Here is a 17,384-nt window from a genome sequence, read left to right as displayed (position 1 = left end):
TTACGTCTCATTTTTGTGCCGTTGCGGTGTGTTCTCGTGGGGTAGGACGCAGCTCTTGTGCCGCGCGTGTTGTGTAGGTAGCGTGGCCGAGCGGTCTAAGGCGCTGGTTTCAGGCACCATTCTCTTCGGAGGCGTGGGTTCCAATCCCACAGCTGCCAAACGTGTAATGTTTCCTGTGTCGAAGGCAGGTGCACTCATTGCCCGCAAAGGAAACAGCACAACAAGGCGTGAGCGTCTGCTTGGTGAATTGCCGTAGAACAGTGCGTGGTGCAACGACAGGATTTGTAGGCACCTTCTGCTCTCATCATTGCTGGCGTCCGTCTCCACGAAATGCGTCCGGAGCACGCCGTTCTATAACGCGAGAGAGTGGATTTTTTACAGTTGTCGCCAGTTAATCGTGGGTGGCTGCTGCGTTCGCTGGAAAGAGCACTGCCGTCGTTATCCGGTGTGGTCTAGTGGCTAGGATACCTGGCTCTCACCCAGGAGGCCCGGGTTCGATTCCCGGTACCGGAATCGCGCGTTTTTGTTGCTCCTCTTATGCGACTTGTCTCGACTTGGCTCGACTGACGCTACGCTGACGCGTGCAGAAAGCTACCTTAAGTATGATTCACGGCAACACCTGACGGCGAGAGAGATGAAGCGTCTATCCACTTGTTATCCAGCCACATACCTGTAGTCAAGAGGCTTGGGGGACTGCAAGACATTGCCACGGAGGTGAATGTAGCTAACCACTGTAGTAAGTGTCCTGACAGCGCAGGCACGTTCATTTGCTCGTATACATGTGATGGAGACCGTGTCTCACACTGCTGTGGCGTACACCTTGGCCTAGGCTCTGCTGTGTATCGCCACTTGCATTACAGGCAGCTGCTTTCGCGGCCGCGTCCGTGGCCGTGATCGTCTAGTGGTTAGGACATTGCGTTGTGGCCGCAATAACCCAGGTTCGAATCCTGGTCACGGCAATTTTGAAAGTTTTGCCTTGCTGCCGTTGCAATGACGAGTACTCGAAATGACAGTACTCTCTTGATTTTTTCACTCGTGTTCCGCAGGCCGCAGTTTGCCCTACCACTTCATCCCCAACACGTAATGTCGCCTCCCAGAGCGCAGACGTCCGCTGCTCTCTGTAGTCGAAAAGGGCAGTTGTTTGAAGTGCGATGGATGAGCAGCCAGTCCCAGCAGAACCGGAAGCTGTGCCGTGCACTGTTTGTACAAATGCTAGGAACACTGGCGCACCAAGCAGCGCATGTAGCGTGGCCGAGCGCTTTAAGGCGCTGGTTTAAGGCACCAGACTCTCTGTAGGCGCGGTTTCGAATCCCGTAGCTGCCGGGGGCTTTGCTGTGATCGCGTTAAGCTGCCGCTTTTTCTTCAAGTGTAACCTCCTTGAGCTCACATATGTTTGATACATGGAGCATTCTAGCTCCGCCTGACAGTTACAGCTACGATACTTTAGTGGTTACGGAAAGCCCAGATTCGAAACCTGGTCACGGCACGAAAACGTCTCTTGACGCTGTCTCCTTAACTGCGACAGCTACAGACAAGTGGCGTCGCTACCATACGGCGGGCACGGCTTTTTCTTGCTGTGGATGGCCTAAAGAGACGCTTCCAGTGGGAGAGCAGTGGAAATACATGGCACGGCGATTGCCAAGATACTTCCATTTCGAAGTGATCTTTGTAGTACAAAGGAAACGTTTTGCGGCTGCTGCTCCAACGGTAACGTGGCCGAGCGGTCTAAGGCGCTGGTTTTAGGCACCAGTCTCTTCGGAGTCGTGGGCCCGAACACATCGCGCGCTCGCTCCGGCGTGTCGGGCGGTGTTTACGTGTGCTTCGCAGTCGGCGACGGTTTCTTCGCGGTGACTGTTTCTTCGCTGCTGTAGTCAGCTGAACTGTAAGTTAACATGGATTCAGAAGACCGAGAAAATAATATCCAGTGCGAATTTGATAGAAACGTAACCCGACCGTCTGCTTTCGAAATTCATTCGTGGATGAAAAATGACTTGCAAATTCCTGAAAGTGAAGTGCTAGGATTGCAATTAGACGCGTTCTTGAACTCTTTGTTTGTTAAATTGAAATGTCCGGAATTGTGTGATGCTCTTGTCAGTGAAAATGGTGGCGTACGTAAATTCAAACACTCTGATGGGACAATTAGCAATGTGACTCTGTCGAATGCTGGATTTGGTATTCGAAATGTTCGGGTATTCAATCTGCCGTTTGAGACTAGGAATGAGACAATAGCTCGTAGCCTTATGCCTTATGGCACAGTTTTGTCGATTACGAAAGAAAAGTGGTCGTCCGCCTATATCTATCAGGTTGAGAACGGTATCCGTAGTGTAAAGATGATTGTGAGGAAGCACGTTCCCTCGTTTTTGGTTATGGCCGGCCACCGGGCTTTTATTTCGTATAGTGGTCAGCCGCAAACGTGTTCCTATTGCAATGCCACAGACCATTTTCGGCAAAATTGTCCTCGGCGTAGGCGCCCTGTGCAGCTACCGCCACGTGGGCAAGATGACGACGCGTCGTACGCGGCCGTGTTGTTAGGTGTTCCCCGTTCACCGGCACGTTCCGCGGAAACGGCAACGCCTTTAGTTGATGCGGTCGCGATGGATGTCGATGCCACTGCAACCGGACTTGATTCTGTTCAAAACATGTCCGTTTCTTCTCAGTCAGTTCCCGTAGCTACTGTATTGCTTCCGCCTCCGGCTGGGCCTGTAATTCCGGAGCGGACCGGATCAGAACCCGTTCAGGTGGTTACCCCCCCTGTTGCGGTAGTGGATTCGTCACCATCTAATTCCGTACCTCAAGGTGTTCCGGACGCGGCTCCTGCCTCACAGGAACCAAAGCCAAGGCGTGAAAGTGTTTCAGACAGGCGCGGCAATACTGACCGCTTCCGCAGTGCCAGTAGTTCACGGATTTTAGAAAAACGAACCTTTTCTCGCGGAGAACGCAGCCCGTCTCCGGAGTGGAAGCAGGTTCCCCGTCAGAAGTCGAAACAAAAGACAAAATCTGTGCAAAAGCCGGCGCATAAGCCCTCGCCTCGCCCCGTAGTCGAATCTCGGCCGTCGGTTGCGGGGGGGCATCGTCCACCGCGTCCTGTGGCGAGCAGTCAGCCAGCGCCTACGACAAGTGTGTCGGAAGACAGGCGGGAAGCGGTTGTACGGCAGTTAAAGGAAATGTTGCACCACTCTGATGTAAATCTAGCAATGGACACTACGACGTCTCAGGCAACGAACCCGGCACAACTTTCGGTTAAGCGTAAGGCGGAAGACACCCCCCAGCGTCGCACGCGTCCCCCTTCGCAGGTTTCCGCGTCTGCACCTCCCACACAAGAACCGCCTACTTCAGCTGTACCGTCTGAACGTTGTGACTGGGCCGACGATATGGAGGAGGAGGGTGGGTCCCCTCCTGCCGTCTAATTTGTTTTCTTTGTTTTTCCTTGTTGTCTATGGTAGCACGCCCTCCATCAGTTGTGGCTACTATTAATCTTAATAAATTGGAGTCGCCTGTGAAGTTTGCAAGTTTTGTGGGTTTTTTAAATTACATTGCTGCTGACGTAGTGTTTTTGCAGGAGGTTGTGATAGATCTACTTCACTCCATTCCGGGCTATCAAGTACTCTTGAACTTTGATATCGAGTGTAATTGTGGTACTGCCATTTTAATTCGTGTTGGTCATGACTATAGTAATGTCGCTACAATTCCTAACGGTCGTGGTGTAGCTTGCACGATCAACAACGTAAGATATATTAACGTGTACGCCCCTTCTGGTGCCGACGGGCAGCCACGTCGCCGTGTGTTTTATAGTAGTGACATTTGTCACCTTTTACGGGGCCCCCACCTGCCTGTCGTCATGGGCGGCGATTTTAACTGCGTGCTGGACGATAGAGATCAGGAGCCGCGGCCGTATAAGTGCCTAGAATTACAGACGCTCGTTACTGAGATGAATTTAATTGACTCGTGGTGTTATTTACACCCGCGGGCCGTGGGATTTACTTTCTTTTACCCCACGGGTAGGAGTCGGCTTGATCGAATTTATGTTTCTCGTGATAAACAGCACTGTCTTACGGAATCCTCTGTTCACCCCGTGATTTTTTCCGATCATTGTGCGTATGTCTGCCGCTTTCATTCTCTGTTGGCGATTAAACCCCGCGCAAGTCGATTATGGAAGTTTAATGTGCGACATCTCTCACACCCACATTTTGCGCCGGTTATCGTGCGTGTGTGGCAGAGGGTGCTGAAAGATCGCGGTCTATATGCCTCCACTTTGTCTTGGTGGGTAGAATTTGTTAAGCCGGCATTACGCAAGGCCATCCTGGAATTCAGTCAGGATGTTGCTCACTGGGAGCGTTCTACATTACAATTTTACGAGAGCTGTTTAAATGATGCCATCCACCTGCACACAAATAATCCCGCTCTCCGGATGGCGACAATTCGGCGTATAAAACTCCGTCTTCTGGCTTTGAAAAGGGAATTGTTGCGCGGATCTGTCGTACGGAGCCGAGCCCCCGGGGCGCTGGCTGATGAAGCGCCTTCCGTGTTTCATCAGCTGCGCGAACGCCGGCGCGCAAAGCGACGTTACGTCACAGAGCTGGAATCAGCTGACGGTGCGCGGCTTAATAGCCAGGCGGCAATTCTTGCCGAGGCCCACCGTCACTTCATCGAACTTTTCAGTGAGAAATACACTGATCCTGCCGCGATTTCCGAGCTTCTCCACGACGTTCCATACGTCTTATCCGTAGCGGATCGCCGTCGCCTCACAGAAAACTTTACCGTGGACGAAGTGGGTGATGTCTTAAAACTGTGTTCCCAGAACAAATCACCGGGCGCTGATGGGTTGCCACCGGAATTTTATCTGCATTTTTGGCACTTGTTTGGCTCTGCCCTGACTGACGTTTTTAATGAAATTTTAAATGGTGTGGATGTCCCTGCGTCCTTCCTGGAAGGTATTGTGGTCTTGGTTCCAAAGGTTCCGGTCACCAGGCAACTGTGCAATCTTAGACCAATCACCCTTCTTAATGGTGATTACAAACTCTTCACCAAATGTGTCTCCTCCCGCTTGAAGCTGGTCATGAAAAAACTCATTAGTCCCTTTCAATACTGTGCAGTGCCTCAACGCACTCTCTATGGTGCTGTGTCGACATACCGAGATGCCATTGCCTATGCTTCGACGAATAGGATTCCTTTTGGCATTTTATCCATCGATTTTGCAATGGCTTTTGACAGAGTTAGCCACGTATATCTCCGGCGAGTGCTCCAGAAGTTTGGTTTCGGTGTAAAGTATATAACTATGATTTTTAACCTTTTCAAACATTCCACCTCACGGATTAGTATCAATGGACTTTTATCGGAACCTGTTCCGCTCTGCTGTTCAGTCAAACAAGGGTGCGCTCTGTCAATGGCGCTTTACGCTATTTCCTTAGATCCTTTGTTGCGTAAGTTGCACAGTGTTTGTAGGGGAATACGTATTGGGAATGAGAAGCACGTTTGTCGCGCTTATGCTGACGACCTTGGCCTCTTGGTGTCCTCGGCTACCGACTTTGCTACAATACGCGCAGTTCTTACACAGTATGAACGTGCATCCGGTGCGAGCATCAATACCCGTAAGACGGTTTTTCTTCCTATTTATGCAGCGACACGTGGCTTCAAACGCCCATGGTTTACAGTAAAGCAGGAACACAAAATTTTGGGAGTTCGCTTTCAAGCCAATCTGTTACAGACTGCGTCCTACAACTGGCGTATTGTCTTAAATGGCATACGAGCTATGGCTAGCCTGTCCGCTACTCGCACCCTCGCATTAACACAGCGGGTGATTTTAATAAATGTTTTCTTGCTGAGCAAAGCCTGGTACCTCGCACAGTTATTTCAGGTACCCAAGAATTTGGGCAGAGCCATAACACAGGCAGTCTATTGGCTATTGTGGCGGGGACATATTTTCAAGGTGTCTTACGAAACATGTACTTTACCGCGCGAACAGGGTGGACTCGGCCTCATTCATTTTGCTATGAAAGCCGCAGCGTTGCTCCTTCATCGGACGAGCGTCACTATTGAACAGGATCCGTCGAGCCCCACAGCTGTTCTGTTCGCTATTCATCGGCCTCTATCTGAAGCAGCACCTCTCGACCCGACTACCATCCCGTTTCAGCTGCGTTATGTTCGAGAATACTTCATTCAAAAAAGTTATCTCGCCGCCGAAGTACTCGACCATCGAACACGGACTGTGAAACGTGTCTACCAGGGACTAAGAGGACGGCCGGTCGGTAATAAGATGGAGGCGCGCTACCCGCGATCTGCGTGGAGGACGGTGTGGGCTCATGTTCACGCTCCCTTCCTGTCAGCGGACGTCAGCAGCTTTTGGTACCAAGTGGTTAACCGAATTCTCCCCACCAACGAAAAGCTGCGCCGCATTCACTTATCTCCATCGAGCTTGTGTGAAGACTGTCGTCAAGACGACACCTTAGAACATCGTTTCGTGTGCCTGCGGTCACGGTCGACTTGGAACATTGCCGCCAGGATGCTCGCACTTATCAACCGGACCAGCGCTGCCGCTTTTTCTGCGGACACGGCATTGATCCCGGACTTCAACCCTTATCCGCATACGAAGCGTGCCGCCACTGCATGGATCGTGGCTCACACTGTGTTCGCCCTCCTGCAATTGCGACTTACGGACGACTATGCCTATCTGGTTTATTTATCCACGCAACATGACCTCACTAAAACCAGGAAAGACTATGCCAAAATCTTTGCCAATTTTCTGCAAATTGCACTTGCATTTGCCCACGACAAACTGTTGTAATCAACACTTCACTGCTGCAACTTTTCTTTACTTCTGTGTTTTGCGTTGTCTCCGGGTCCGGATACATAGTTCATGCAAATTGATGCTACAGGAACAGTGAATCATAACAAGTACGATGCTTACGCTTGTGCAGAACTGCAATGTGGAAATTACGACGAAAAGTTTAACACAGTGTTATCCTGTGTTCGTGTGTGTTTGTGTTTTGCTGTCATTTAGTGATTTCTTTCTGTTTTTAATTCATTCTTTTATACCGTCTGGTTCCTCCGTTATCGGCGTACATTCACGGGTGCGTTGCGCACGCCGCTGCCACGGAGATTGTTTGGTTTTTAAGAACAGAGGATTTTTTACTTTCTTTTTAAAACACGTCGGGGAGGATTGTGTTTTACTTCCCTTTATCCGCCGGACAGTTCGGAAAGTTCGGGAGTATATTCATTCCTTTGATATGTGTCGATTATTTTACTTTTTGTGCCTTTTTTCATTACCCATTTTAATGGCCGCCACGAAGCATTTTGAACATAATATAATGGGACGTATGAAGGGTGTTCCTTCCCTGTGACTGAGTGGACTAACTCAGGCAGTCATTGCTTTTTCTTCTTTTTTTAAATTTTATTCATTTTTATTGAGTTTAGGTGTAAAGCGCCTGATGCGCTGTTATTCTTTCATTTTTTATTTTAAGGCGTGAAGGCGCGAAGCGACTGCTTAGCTGTCAATATAGGCCTGCACTTTCACTTCAAGAGGATTTTAGTTTTCCTTTGATGCTTCACTAGCGGTGGACAGCCACAAGAAACTTTCCTCGCAGCAATCCCGTATCTCCGATTTCATCAATTCATCTGGAACACCAACGTCTTCCAAGGAACCATACCGAGAAGTTTACGGTTTTCAACTGAATAGACAGTGCAACAATTCGTCTTTTCTGTTTGCAAGCAGCACCGTTTCTTTATAGCTGATGAAGCTCGCCGAAGAAGGCATAACTTGGAGAGCGCAAGGCCGGGCTATAAGGGGAGTTGGGAGGCCCGAAAAAAAAAAAAAAAAAAAAAAAAAAGTTGCCACTTTTTACGTCTCATTTTTGTGCCGTTGCGGTGTGTTCTCGTGGGGTAGGACGCAGCTCTTGTGCCGCGCGTGTTGTGTAGGTAGCGTGGCCGAGCGGTCTAAGGCGCTGGTTTCAGGCACCATTCTCTTCGGAGGCGTGGGTTCCAATCCCACAGCTGCCAAACGTGTAATGTTTCCTGTGTCGAAGGCAGGTGCACTCATTGCCCGCAAAGGAAACAGCACAACAAGGCGTGAGCGTCTGCTTGGTTAATTGCCGTAGAACAGTGCGTGGTGCAACGACAGGATTTGTAGGCACCTTCTGCTCTCATCATTGCTGGCGTCCGTCTCCACGAAATGCGTCCGGAGCACGCCGTTCTATAACGCGAGAGATGGATTTTTTACAGTTGTCGTCAGTTAACCGTGGGTGGCTGCTGCGTTCGCTGGAAAGAGCACTGCCGTCGTTATCCGGTGTGGTCTAGTGGCTAGGATACCTGGCTCTCACCCAGGAGGCCCGGGTTCGATTCCCGGTACCGGAATCGCGCGTTTTTGTTGCTCCTCTTATGCGACTTGGCTCGACTGACGCTACGCTGACGCGTGCAGAAAGCTACCTTAAGTATGATTCACGGCAACACCTGACGGCGAGAGAGATGAAGCGTCTATCCACTTGTTATCCAGCCACATACCTGTAGTCAAGAGGCTTGGGGGACTGCAAGACATTGCCACGGAGGTGAATGCAGCTAACCACTGTAGTTAGTGTCCTGACAGCGCAGGCACGTTCATTTGCTCGTATACATGTGATGGAGACCGTGTCTCACACTGCTGTGGCGTACACCTTGGCCTAGGCTCTGCTGTGTATCGCCACTTGCATTACAGGCAGCTGCTTTCGCGGGCGCGTCCGTGGCCGTGATCGTCTAGTGGTTAGGACATTGCGTTGTGGCCGCAATAACCCAGGTTCGAATCCTGGTCACGGCAATTTTGAAAGTTTTGCCTTGCTGCCGTTGCAATGACGAGTACTCGAAATGACAGTACTCTCTTGATTTTTTCACTCGTGTTCCGCAGGCCGCAGTTTGCCCTACCACTTCATCCCCAACACGTAATGTCGCCTCCCAGAGCGCAGACGTCCGCTGCTCTCTGTAGTCGAAAAGGGCAGTTGTTTGAAGTGCGATGGATGAGCAGCCAGTCCCAGCAGAACCGGAAGCTGTGGCGTGCACTGTTCGTACAAATGCTAGGAACACTGGCGCACCAAGCAGCGCATGTAGCGTGGCCGAGCGCTTTAAGGCGCTGGTTTAAGGCACCAGACTCTCTGTAGGCGCGGTTTCGAATCCCGTAGCTGCCGGGGGCTTTGCTGTGATCGCGTTAAGCTGCCGCTTTTTCTTCAAGTGTAACCTCCTTGAGCTCACATATGTTTGATACATGGAGCATTCTAGCTCCGCCTGACAGTTACAGCTACGATACTTTAGTGGTTACAGAAAGCCCAAGTTCGAAACCTGGTCACGGCACGAAAACGTCTCTTGACGCTGTCTCCTTAACTGCGACAGCTACAGACAAGTGGCGTCGCTACCATACGGCGCGCACGGCTTTTTCTTGCTGTGGATGGCCTAAAGAGACGCTTCCAGTGGGAGAGCAGTGGAAATACATGGCACGGCGATTGCCAAGATACTTCCATTTCGAAGTGATCTTTGTAGTACAAAGGAAACGTTTTGCGGCTGCTGCTCCAACGGTAACGTGGCCGAGCGGTCTAAGGCGCTGGTTTTAGGCACCAGTCTCTTCGGAGGCCTGGGTTCGAATCCCACCGTTGCCACTTTTTACGTCTCATTTTTGTGCCGTTGCGGTGTGTTCTCGTGGGGTAGGACGCAGCTCTTGTGCCGCGCGTGTTGTGTAGGTAGCGTGGCCGAGCGGTCTAAGGCGCTGGTTTCAGGCACCATTCTCTTCGGAGGCGTGGGTTCCAATCCCAAGCTGCCAAACGTGTAATGTTTCCTGTGTCGAAGGCAGGTGCACTCATTGCCCGCAAAGGAAACAGCACAACAAGGCGTGAGCGTCTGCTTGGTTAATTGCCGTAGAACAGTGCGTGGTGCAACGACAGGATTTGTAGGCACCTTTTGCTCATATCATTGCTGGCGTCCGTCTCCACGAAATGCGTCCGGAGCACGCCGTTCTATAACGCGAGAGAGTGGATTTTTTACAGTTGTCGTCAGTTAACCGTGGGTGGCTGCTGCGTTCGCTGGAAAGAGCACTGCCGTCGTTATCCGGTGTGGTCTAGTGGCTAGGATACCTGGCTCTCACCCAGAAGGCCCGGGTTCGATTCCCGGTACCGGAATCGCGCGTTTTTGTTGCTCCTCTTATGCGACTTGTCTCGACTTGGCTCGACTGACGCTACGCTGACGCGTGCAGAAAGCTACCTTAAGTATGATTCACGGCAACACCTGACGGCGAGAGAGATGAAGCGTCATTCCACTTGTTATCCAGCCACATACCTGTAGTCAAGAGGCTTGGGGGACTGCAAGACATTGCCACGGAGGTGAATGCAGCTAACCACTGTAGTTAGTGTCCTGACAGCGCAGGCACGTTCATTTGCTCGTATACATGTGATGGAGACCGTGTCTCACACTGCTGTGGCGTACACCTTGGCCTAGGCTCTGCTGTGTATCGCCACTTGCATTACAGGCAGCTGCTTTCGCGGGCGCGTCCGTGGCCGTGATCGTCTAGTGGTTAGGACATTGCGTTGTGGCCCCAATAACCCAGGTTCGAATCCTGGTCACGGCAATTTTGAAAGTTTTGCCTTGCTGCCGTTGCAATGACGAGTACTCGAAATGACAGTACTCTCTTGATTTTTTCACTCGTGTTCCGCAGGCCGCAGTTTGCCCTACCACTTCATCCCCAACACGTAATGTCGCCTCCCAGAGCGCAGACGTTCGCTGCTCTCTGTAGTCGAAAAGGGCAGTTGTTTGAAGTGCGATGGATGAGCAGCCAGTCCCAGCAGAACCGGAAGCTGTGGCGTGCACTGTTTGTACAAATGCTAGGAACACTGGCGCACCAAGCAGCGCATGTAGCGTGGCCGAGCGCTTTAAGGCGCTGGTTTAAGGCACCAGACTCTCTGTAGGCGCGGTTTCGAATCCCGTAGCTGCCGGGGGCTTTGCTGTGATCGCGTTAAGCTGCCGCTTTTTCTTCAAGTGTAACCTCCTTGAGCTCACATATGTTTGATACATGGAGCATTCTAGCTCCGCCTGACAGTTACAGCTACGATACTTTAGTGGTTACGGAAAGCCCAGGTTCGAAACCTGGTCACGGCACGAAAACGTCTCTTGACGCTGTCTCCTTAACTGCGACAGCTACAGACAAGTGGCGTCGCTACCATACGGCGGGCACGGCTTTTTCTTGCTGTGGATGGCCTAAAGAGACGCTTCCAGTGGGAGAGCAGTGGAAATACATGGCACGGCGATTGCCAAGATACTTCCATTTCGAAGTGATCTTTGTAGTACAAAGAAAACGTTTTGCGGCTGCTGCTCCAACGGTAACGTGGCCGAGCGGTCTAAGGCGCTGGTTTTAGGCACCAGTCTCTTCGGAGGCGTGGGTTCGAATCCCACCGTTGCCACTTTTTACGTCTCATTTTTGTGCCGTTGCGGTGTGTTCTCGTGGGGTAGGACGCAGCTCTTGTGCCGCGCGTGTTGTGTAGGTAGCGTGGCCGAGCGGTCTAAGGCGCTGGTTTCAGGCACCATTCTCTTCGGAGGCGTGGGTTCCAATCCCAAGCTGCCAAACGTGTAATGTTTCCTGTGTCGAAGGCAGGTGCACTCATTGCCCGCAAAGGAAACAGCACAACAAGGCGTGAGCGTCTGCTTGGTTAATTGCCGTAGAACAGTGCGTGGTGCAACGACAGGATTTGTAGGCACCTTTTGCTCTCATCATTGCTGGCGTCCGTCTCCACGAAATGCGTCCGGAGCACGCCGTTCTATAACGCGAGAGAGTGGATTTTTTACAGTTGTCGTCAGTTAACCGTGGGTGGCTGCTGCGTTCGCTGGAAAGAGCACTGCCGTCGTTATCCGGTGTGGTCTAGTGGCTAGGATACCTGGCTCTCACCCAGGAGGCCCGGGTTCGATTCCCGGTACCGGAATCGCGCGTTTTTGTTGCTCCTCTTATGCGACTTGTCTCGACTTGGCTCGACTGACGCTACGCTGACGCGTGCAGAAAGCTACCTTAAGTATGATTCACGGCAACACCTGACGGCGAGAGAGATGAAGCGTCTATCCACTTGTTATCCAGCCACATACCTGTAGTCAAGAGGCTTGGGGGACTGCAAGACATTGCCACGGAGGTGAATGCAGCTAACCACTGTAGTTAGTGTCCTGACAGCGCAGGCACGTTCATTTGCTCGTATACATGTGATGGAGACCGTGTCTCACACTGTTGTGGCGTACACCTTGGCCTAGGCTCTGCTGTGTATCGCCACTTGCATTACAGGCAGCTGCTTTCGCGGGCGCGTCCGTGGCCGTGATCGTCTAGTGGTTAGGACATTGCGTTGTGGCCGCAATAACCCAGGTTCGAATCCTGGTCACGGCAATTTTGAAAGTTTTGCCTTGCTGCCGTTGCAATGACGAGTACTCGAAATGACAGTACTCTCTTGATTTTTTCACTCGTGTTCCGCAGGCCGCAGTTTGCCCTACCACTTCATCCCCAACACGTAATGTCGCCTCCCAGAGCGCAGACGTCCGCTGCTCTCTGTAGTCGAAAAGGGCAGTTGTTTGAAGTGCGATGGATGAGCAGCCAGTCCCAGCAGAACCGGAAGCTGTGGCGTGCACTGTTTGTACAAATGCTAGGAACACTGGCGCACCAAGCAGCGCATGTAGCGTGGCCGAGCGCTTTAAGGCGCTGGTTTAAGGCACCAGACTCTCTGTAGGCGCGGTTTCGAATCCCGTAGCTGCCGGGGGCTTTGCTGTGATCGCGTTAAGCTGCCGCTTTTTCTTCAAGTGTAACCTCCTTGAGCTCACATATGTTTGATACATGGAGCATTCTAGCTCCGCCTGACAGTTACAGCTACGATACTTTAGTGGTTACGGAAAGCCCAGGTTCGAAACCTGGTCACGGCACGAAAACGTCTCTTGACGCTGTCTCCTTAACTGCGACAGCTACAGACAAGTGGCGTCGCTACCATACGGCGGGCACGGCTTTTTCTTGCTGTGGATGGCCTAAAGAGACGCTTCCAGTGGGAGAGCAGTGGAAATACATGGCACGGCGATTGCCAAGATACTTCCATTTCGAAGTGATCTTTGTAGTACAAAGGAAACGTTTTGCGGCTGCTGCTCCAACGGTAACGTGGCCGAGCGGTCTAAGGCGCTGGTTTTAGGCACCAGTCTCTTCGGAGGCGTGGGTTCGAATCCCACCGTTGCCACTTTTTACGTCTCATTTTTGTGCCGTTGCGGTGTGTTCTCGTGGGGTAGGACGCAGCTCTTGTGCCGCGCGTGTTGTGTAGGTAGCGTGGCCGAGCGGTCTAAGGCGCTGGTTTCAGGCACCATTCTCTTCGGAGGCGTGGGTTCCAATCCCACAGCTGCCAAACGTGTAATGTTTCCTGTGTCGAAGGCAGGTGCACTCATTGCCCGCAAAGGAAACAGCACAACAAGGCGTGAGCGTCTGCTTGGTTAATTGCCGTAGAACAGTGCGTGGTGCAACGACAGGATTTGTAGGCACCTTCTGCTCTCATCATTGCTGGCGTCCGTCTCCACGAAATGCGTCCGGAGCACGCCGTTCTATAACGCGAGAGAGTGGATTTTTTACAGTTGTCGCCAGTTAATCGTGGGTGGCTGCTGCGTTCGCTGGAAAGAGCACTGCCGTCGTTATCCGGTGTGGTCTAGTGGCTAGGATACCTGGCTCTCACTCAGGAGGCCCGGGTTCGATTCCCGGTACCGGAATCGCGCGTTTTTGTTGCTCCTCTTATGCGACTTGTCTCGACTTGGCTCGACTGACGCTACGCTGACGCGTGCAGAAAGCTACCTTAAGTATGATTCACGGCAACACCTGACGGCGAGAGAGATGAAGCGTCTATCCACTTGTTATCCAGCCACATACCTGTAGTCAAGAGGCTTGGGGGACTGCAAGACATTGCCACGGAGGTGAATGCAGCTAACCACTGTAGTTAGTGTCCTGACAGCGCAGGCACGTTCATTTGCTCGTATACATGTGATGGAGACCGTGTCTCACACTGCTGTGGCGTACACCTTGGCCTAGGCTCTGCTGTGTATCGCCACTTGCATTACAGGCAGCTGCTTTCGCGGGCGCGTCCGTGGCCGTGATCGTCTAGTGGTTAGGACATTGCGTTGTGGCCGCAATAACCCAGGTTCGAATCCTGGTCACGGCAATTTTGAAAGTTTTGCCTTGCTGCCGTTGCAATGACGAGTACTCGAAATGACAGTACTCTCTTGATTTTTTCACTCGTGTTCCGCAGGCCGCAGTTTGCCCTACCACTTCATCCCCAACACGTAATGTCGCCTCCCAGAGCGCAGACGTCCGCTGCTCTCTGTAGTCGAAAAGGGCAGTTGTTTGAAGTGCGATGGATGAGCAGCCAGTCCCAGCAGAACCGGAAGCTGTGGCGTGCACTGTTTGTACAAATGCTAGGAACACTGGCGCACCAAGCAGCGCATGTAGCGTGGCCGAGCGCTTTAAGGCGCTGGTTTAAGGCACCAGACTCTCTGTAGGCGCGGTTTCGAATCCCGTAGCTGCCGGGGGCTTTGCTGTGATCGCGTTAAGCTGCCGCTTTTTCTTCAAGTGTAACCTCCTTGAGCTCACATATGTTTGATACATGGAGCATTCTAGCTCCGCCTGACAGTTACAGCTACGATACTTTAGTGGTTACGGAAAGCCCAGGTTCGAAACCTGGTCACGGCACGAAAACGTCTCTTGACGCTGTCTCCTTAACTGCGACAGCTACAGACAAGTGGCGTCGCTACCATACGGCGGGCACGGCTTTTTCTTGCTGTGGATGGCCTAAAGAGACGCTTCCAGTGGGAGAGCAGTGGAAATACATGGCACGGCGATTGCCAAGATACTTCCATTTCGAAGTGATCTTTGTAGTACAAAGGAAACGTTTTGCGGCTGCTGCTCCAACGGTAACGTGGCCGAGCGGTCTAAGGCGCTGGTTTTAGGCACCAGTCTCTTCGGAGGCGTGGGTTCGAATCCCACCGTTGCCACTTTTTACGTCTCATTTTTGTGCCGTTGCGGTGTGTTCTCGTGGGGTAGGACGCAGCTCTTGTGCCGCGCGTGTTGTGTAGGTAGCGTGGCCGAGCGGTCTAAGGCGCTGGTTTCAGGCACCATTCTCTTCGGAGGCGTGGGTTCCAATCCCACAGCTGCCAAACGTGTAATGTTTCCTGTGTCGAAGGCAGGTGCACTCATTGCCCGCAAAGGAAACAGCACAACAAGGCGTGAGCGTCTGCTTGGTTAATTGCCGTAGAACAGTGCGTGGTGCAACGACAGGATTTGTAGGCACCTTCTGCTCTCATCATTGCTGGCGTCCGTCTCCACGAAATGCGTCCGGAGCACGCCGTTCTATAACGCGAGAGAGTGGATTTTTTACAGTTGTCGCCAGTTAATCGTGGGTGGCTGCTGCGTTCGCTGGAAAGAGCACTGCCGTCGTTATCCGGTGTGGTCTAGTGGCTAGGATACCTGGCTCTCACCCAGGAGGCCCGGGTTCGATTCCCGGTACCGGAATCGCGCGTTTTTGTTGCTCCTCTTATGCGACTTGTCTCGACTTGGCTCGACTGACGCTACGCTGACGCGTGCAGAAAGCTACCTTAAGTATGATTCACGGCAACACCTGACGGCGAGAGAGATGAAGCGTCTATCCACTTGTTATCCAGCCACATACCTGTAGTCAAGAGGCTTGGGGGACTGCAAGACATTGCCACGGAGGTGAATGCAGCTAACCACTGTAGTTAGTGTCCTGACAGCGCAGGCACGTTCATTTGCTCGTATACATGTGATGGAGACCGTGTCTCACACTGTTGTGGCGTACACCTTGGCCTAGGCTCTGCTGTGTATCGCCACTTGCATTACAGGCAGCTGCTTTCGCGGGCGCGTCCGTGGCCGTGATCGTCTAGTGGTTAGGACATTGCGTTGTGGCCGCAATAACCCAGGTTCGAATCCTGGTCACGGCAATTTTGAAAGTTTTGCCTTGCTGCCGTTGCAATGACGAGTACTCGAAATGACAGTACTCTCTTGATTTTTTCACTCGTGTTCCGCAGGCCGCAGTTTGTACTACCACTTCATCCCCAACACGTAATGTCGCCTCCCAGAGCGCAGACGTCCGCTGCTCTCTGTAGTCGAAAAGGGCAGTTGTTTGAAGTGCGATGGATGAGCAGCCAGTCCCAGCAGAACCGGAAGCTGTGGCGTGCACTGTTTGTACAAATGCTAGGAACACTGGCGCACCAAGCAGCGCATGTAGCGTGGCCGAGCGCTTTAAGGCGCTGGTTTAAGGCACCAGACTCTCTGTAGGCGCGGTTTCGAATCCCGTAGCTGCCGGGGGCTTTGCTGTGATCGCGTTAAGCTGCCGCTTTTTCTTCAACTGTAACCTCCTTGAGCTCACATATGTTTGATACATGGAGCATTCTAGCTCCGCCTGACAGTTACAGCTACGATACTTTAGTGGTTACGGAAAGCCCAGGTTCGAAACCTGGTCACGGCACGAAAACGTCTCTTGAGGCTGTCTCCTTAACTGCGACAGCTACAGACAAGTGGCGTCGCTACCATACGGCGGGCACGGCTTTTTCTTGCTGTGGATGGCCTAAAGAGACGCTTCCAGTGGGAGAGCAGTGGAAATACATGGCACGGCGATTGCCAAGATACTTCCATTTCGAAGTGATCTTTGTAGTACAAAGGAAACGTTTTGCGGCTGCTGCTCCAACGGTAACGTGGCCGAGCGGTCTAAGGCGCTGGTTTTAGGCACCAGTCTCTTCGGAGGCGTGGGTTCGAATCCCACCGTTGCCACTTTTTACGTCTCATTTTTGTGCCGTTGCGGTGTGTTCTCGTGGGGTAGGACGCAGCTCTTGTGCCGCGCGTGTTGTGTAGGTAGCGTGGCCGAGCGGTCTAAGGCGCTGGTTTCAGGCACCATTCTCTTCGGAGGCGTGGGTTCCAATCCCACAGCTGCCAAACGTGTAATGTTTCCTGTGTCGAAGGCAGGTGCACTCATTGCCCGCAAAGGAAACAGCACAACAAGGCGTGAGCGTCTGCTTGGTTAATTGCCGTAGAACAGTGCGTGGTGCAACGACAGGATTTGTAGGCACCTTCTGCTCTCATCATTGCTGGCGTCCGTCTCCACGAAATGCGTCCGGAGCACGCCGTTCTATAACGCGAGAGATGGATTTTTTACAGTTGTCGTCAGTTAACCGTGGGTGGCTGCTGCGTTCGCTGGAAAGAGCACTGCCGTCGTTATCCGGTGTGGTCTAGTGGCTAGGATACCTGGCTCTCACCCAGGACGCCCGGGTTCGATTCCCGGTACCGGAATCGCGCGTTTTTGTTGCTCCTCTTATGCGACTTGGCTCGACTGACGCTACGCTGACGCGTGCAGAAAGCTACCTTAAGTATGATTCACGGC

The 17,384-nt window shown here is 52.2% G+C and overlaps 18 non-coding genes across 18 annotated transcripts; all 18 read left to right on the top strand.

Moving 5' to 3' along the window:
* Positions 1 to 441: 441 nt before the first annotated feature.
* On the top strand, positions 442 to 513 carry Trnae-cuc. The gene has a single exon. It is a non-coding gene; the product is annotated as a tRNA-Glu (tRNA).
* A 374-nt stretch (positions 514 to 887) lies between these two features.
* On the top strand, positions 888 to 959 carry Trnah-gug. Its single transcript has one exon. It is a non-coding gene; the product is annotated as a tRNA-His (tRNA).
* Positions 960 to 8,274: 7,315 nt separating this feature from the next.
* On the top strand, positions 8,275 to 8,346 carry Trnae-cuc. Its single transcript has one exon. It is a non-coding gene; the product is annotated as a tRNA-Glu (tRNA).
* A 364-nt stretch (positions 8,347 to 8,710) lies between these two features.
* Trnah-gug lies at positions 8,711 to 8,782 on the top strand. Its single transcript has one exon. It is a non-coding gene; the product is annotated as a tRNA-His (tRNA).
* A 747-nt stretch (positions 8,783 to 9,529) lies between these two features.
* Trnal-uag lies at positions 9,530 to 9,611 on the top strand. Its single transcript has one exon. It is a non-coding gene; the product is annotated as a tRNA-Leu (tRNA).
* Positions 9,612 to 10,055: 444 nt separating this feature from the next.
* Trnae-cuc lies at positions 10,056 to 10,127 on the top strand. The gene has a single exon. It is a non-coding gene; the product is annotated as a tRNA-Glu (tRNA).
* A 374-nt stretch (positions 10,128 to 10,501) lies between these two features.
* Trnah-gug lies at positions 10,502 to 10,573 on the top strand. The gene has a single exon. It is a non-coding gene; the product is annotated as a tRNA-His (tRNA).
* A 747-nt stretch (positions 10,574 to 11,320) lies between these two features.
* Positions 11,321 to 11,402, top strand: Trnal-uag. The gene has a single exon. It is a non-coding gene; the product is annotated as a tRNA-Leu (tRNA).
* Positions 11,403 to 11,846: 444 nt separating this feature from the next.
* Trnae-cuc lies at positions 11,847 to 11,918 on the top strand. Its single transcript has one exon. It is a non-coding gene; the product is annotated as a tRNA-Glu (tRNA).
* A 374-nt stretch (positions 11,919 to 12,292) lies between these two features.
* On the top strand, positions 12,293 to 12,364 carry Trnah-gug. The gene has a single exon. It is a non-coding gene; the product is annotated as a tRNA-His (tRNA).
* A 747-nt stretch (positions 12,365 to 13,111) lies between these two features.
* Trnal-uag lies at positions 13,112 to 13,193 on the top strand. Its single transcript has one exon. It is a non-coding gene; the product is annotated as a tRNA-Leu (tRNA).
* A 445-nt stretch (positions 13,194 to 13,638) lies between these two features.
* Trnae-cuc lies at positions 13,639 to 13,710 on the top strand. Its single transcript has one exon. It is a non-coding gene; the product is annotated as a tRNA-Glu (tRNA).
* Positions 13,711 to 14,084: 374 nt separating this feature from the next.
* Positions 14,085 to 14,156, top strand: Trnah-gug. Its single transcript has one exon. It is a non-coding gene; the product is annotated as a tRNA-His (tRNA).
* Positions 14,157 to 14,903: 747 nt separating this feature from the next.
* On the top strand, positions 14,904 to 14,985 carry Trnal-uag. Its single transcript has one exon. It is a non-coding gene; the product is annotated as a tRNA-Leu (tRNA).
* Positions 14,986 to 15,430: 445 nt separating this feature from the next.
* Positions 15,431 to 15,502, top strand: Trnae-cuc. The gene has a single exon. It is a non-coding gene; the product is annotated as a tRNA-Glu (tRNA).
* A 374-nt stretch (positions 15,503 to 15,876) lies between these two features.
* On the top strand, positions 15,877 to 15,948 carry Trnah-gug. The gene has a single exon. It is a non-coding gene; the product is annotated as a tRNA-His (tRNA).
* A 747-nt stretch (positions 15,949 to 16,695) lies between these two features.
* Trnal-uag lies at positions 16,696 to 16,777 on the top strand. The gene has a single exon. It is a non-coding gene; the product is annotated as a tRNA-Leu (tRNA).
* A 444-nt stretch (positions 16,778 to 17,221) lies between these two features.
* On the top strand, positions 17,222 to 17,293 carry Trnae-cuc. Its single transcript has one exon. It is a non-coding gene; the product is annotated as a tRNA-Glu (tRNA).
* Positions 17,294 to 17,384: the final 91 nt, after the last annotated feature.

The sequence above is a fragment of the Schistocerca americana genome, chromosome 1 (assembly GCF_021461395.2).
Source record: "Schistocerca americana isolate TAMUIC-IGC-003095 chromosome 1, iqSchAmer2.1, whole genome shotgun sequence".
NCBI classification, from domain to species: Eukaryota; Metazoa; Arthropoda; class Insecta; order Orthoptera; family Acrididae; genus Schistocerca; species Schistocerca americana.
Note: the sequence above shows the minus strand (reverse complement) of the source record. Positions and strands in the feature narration are given on the sequence as shown.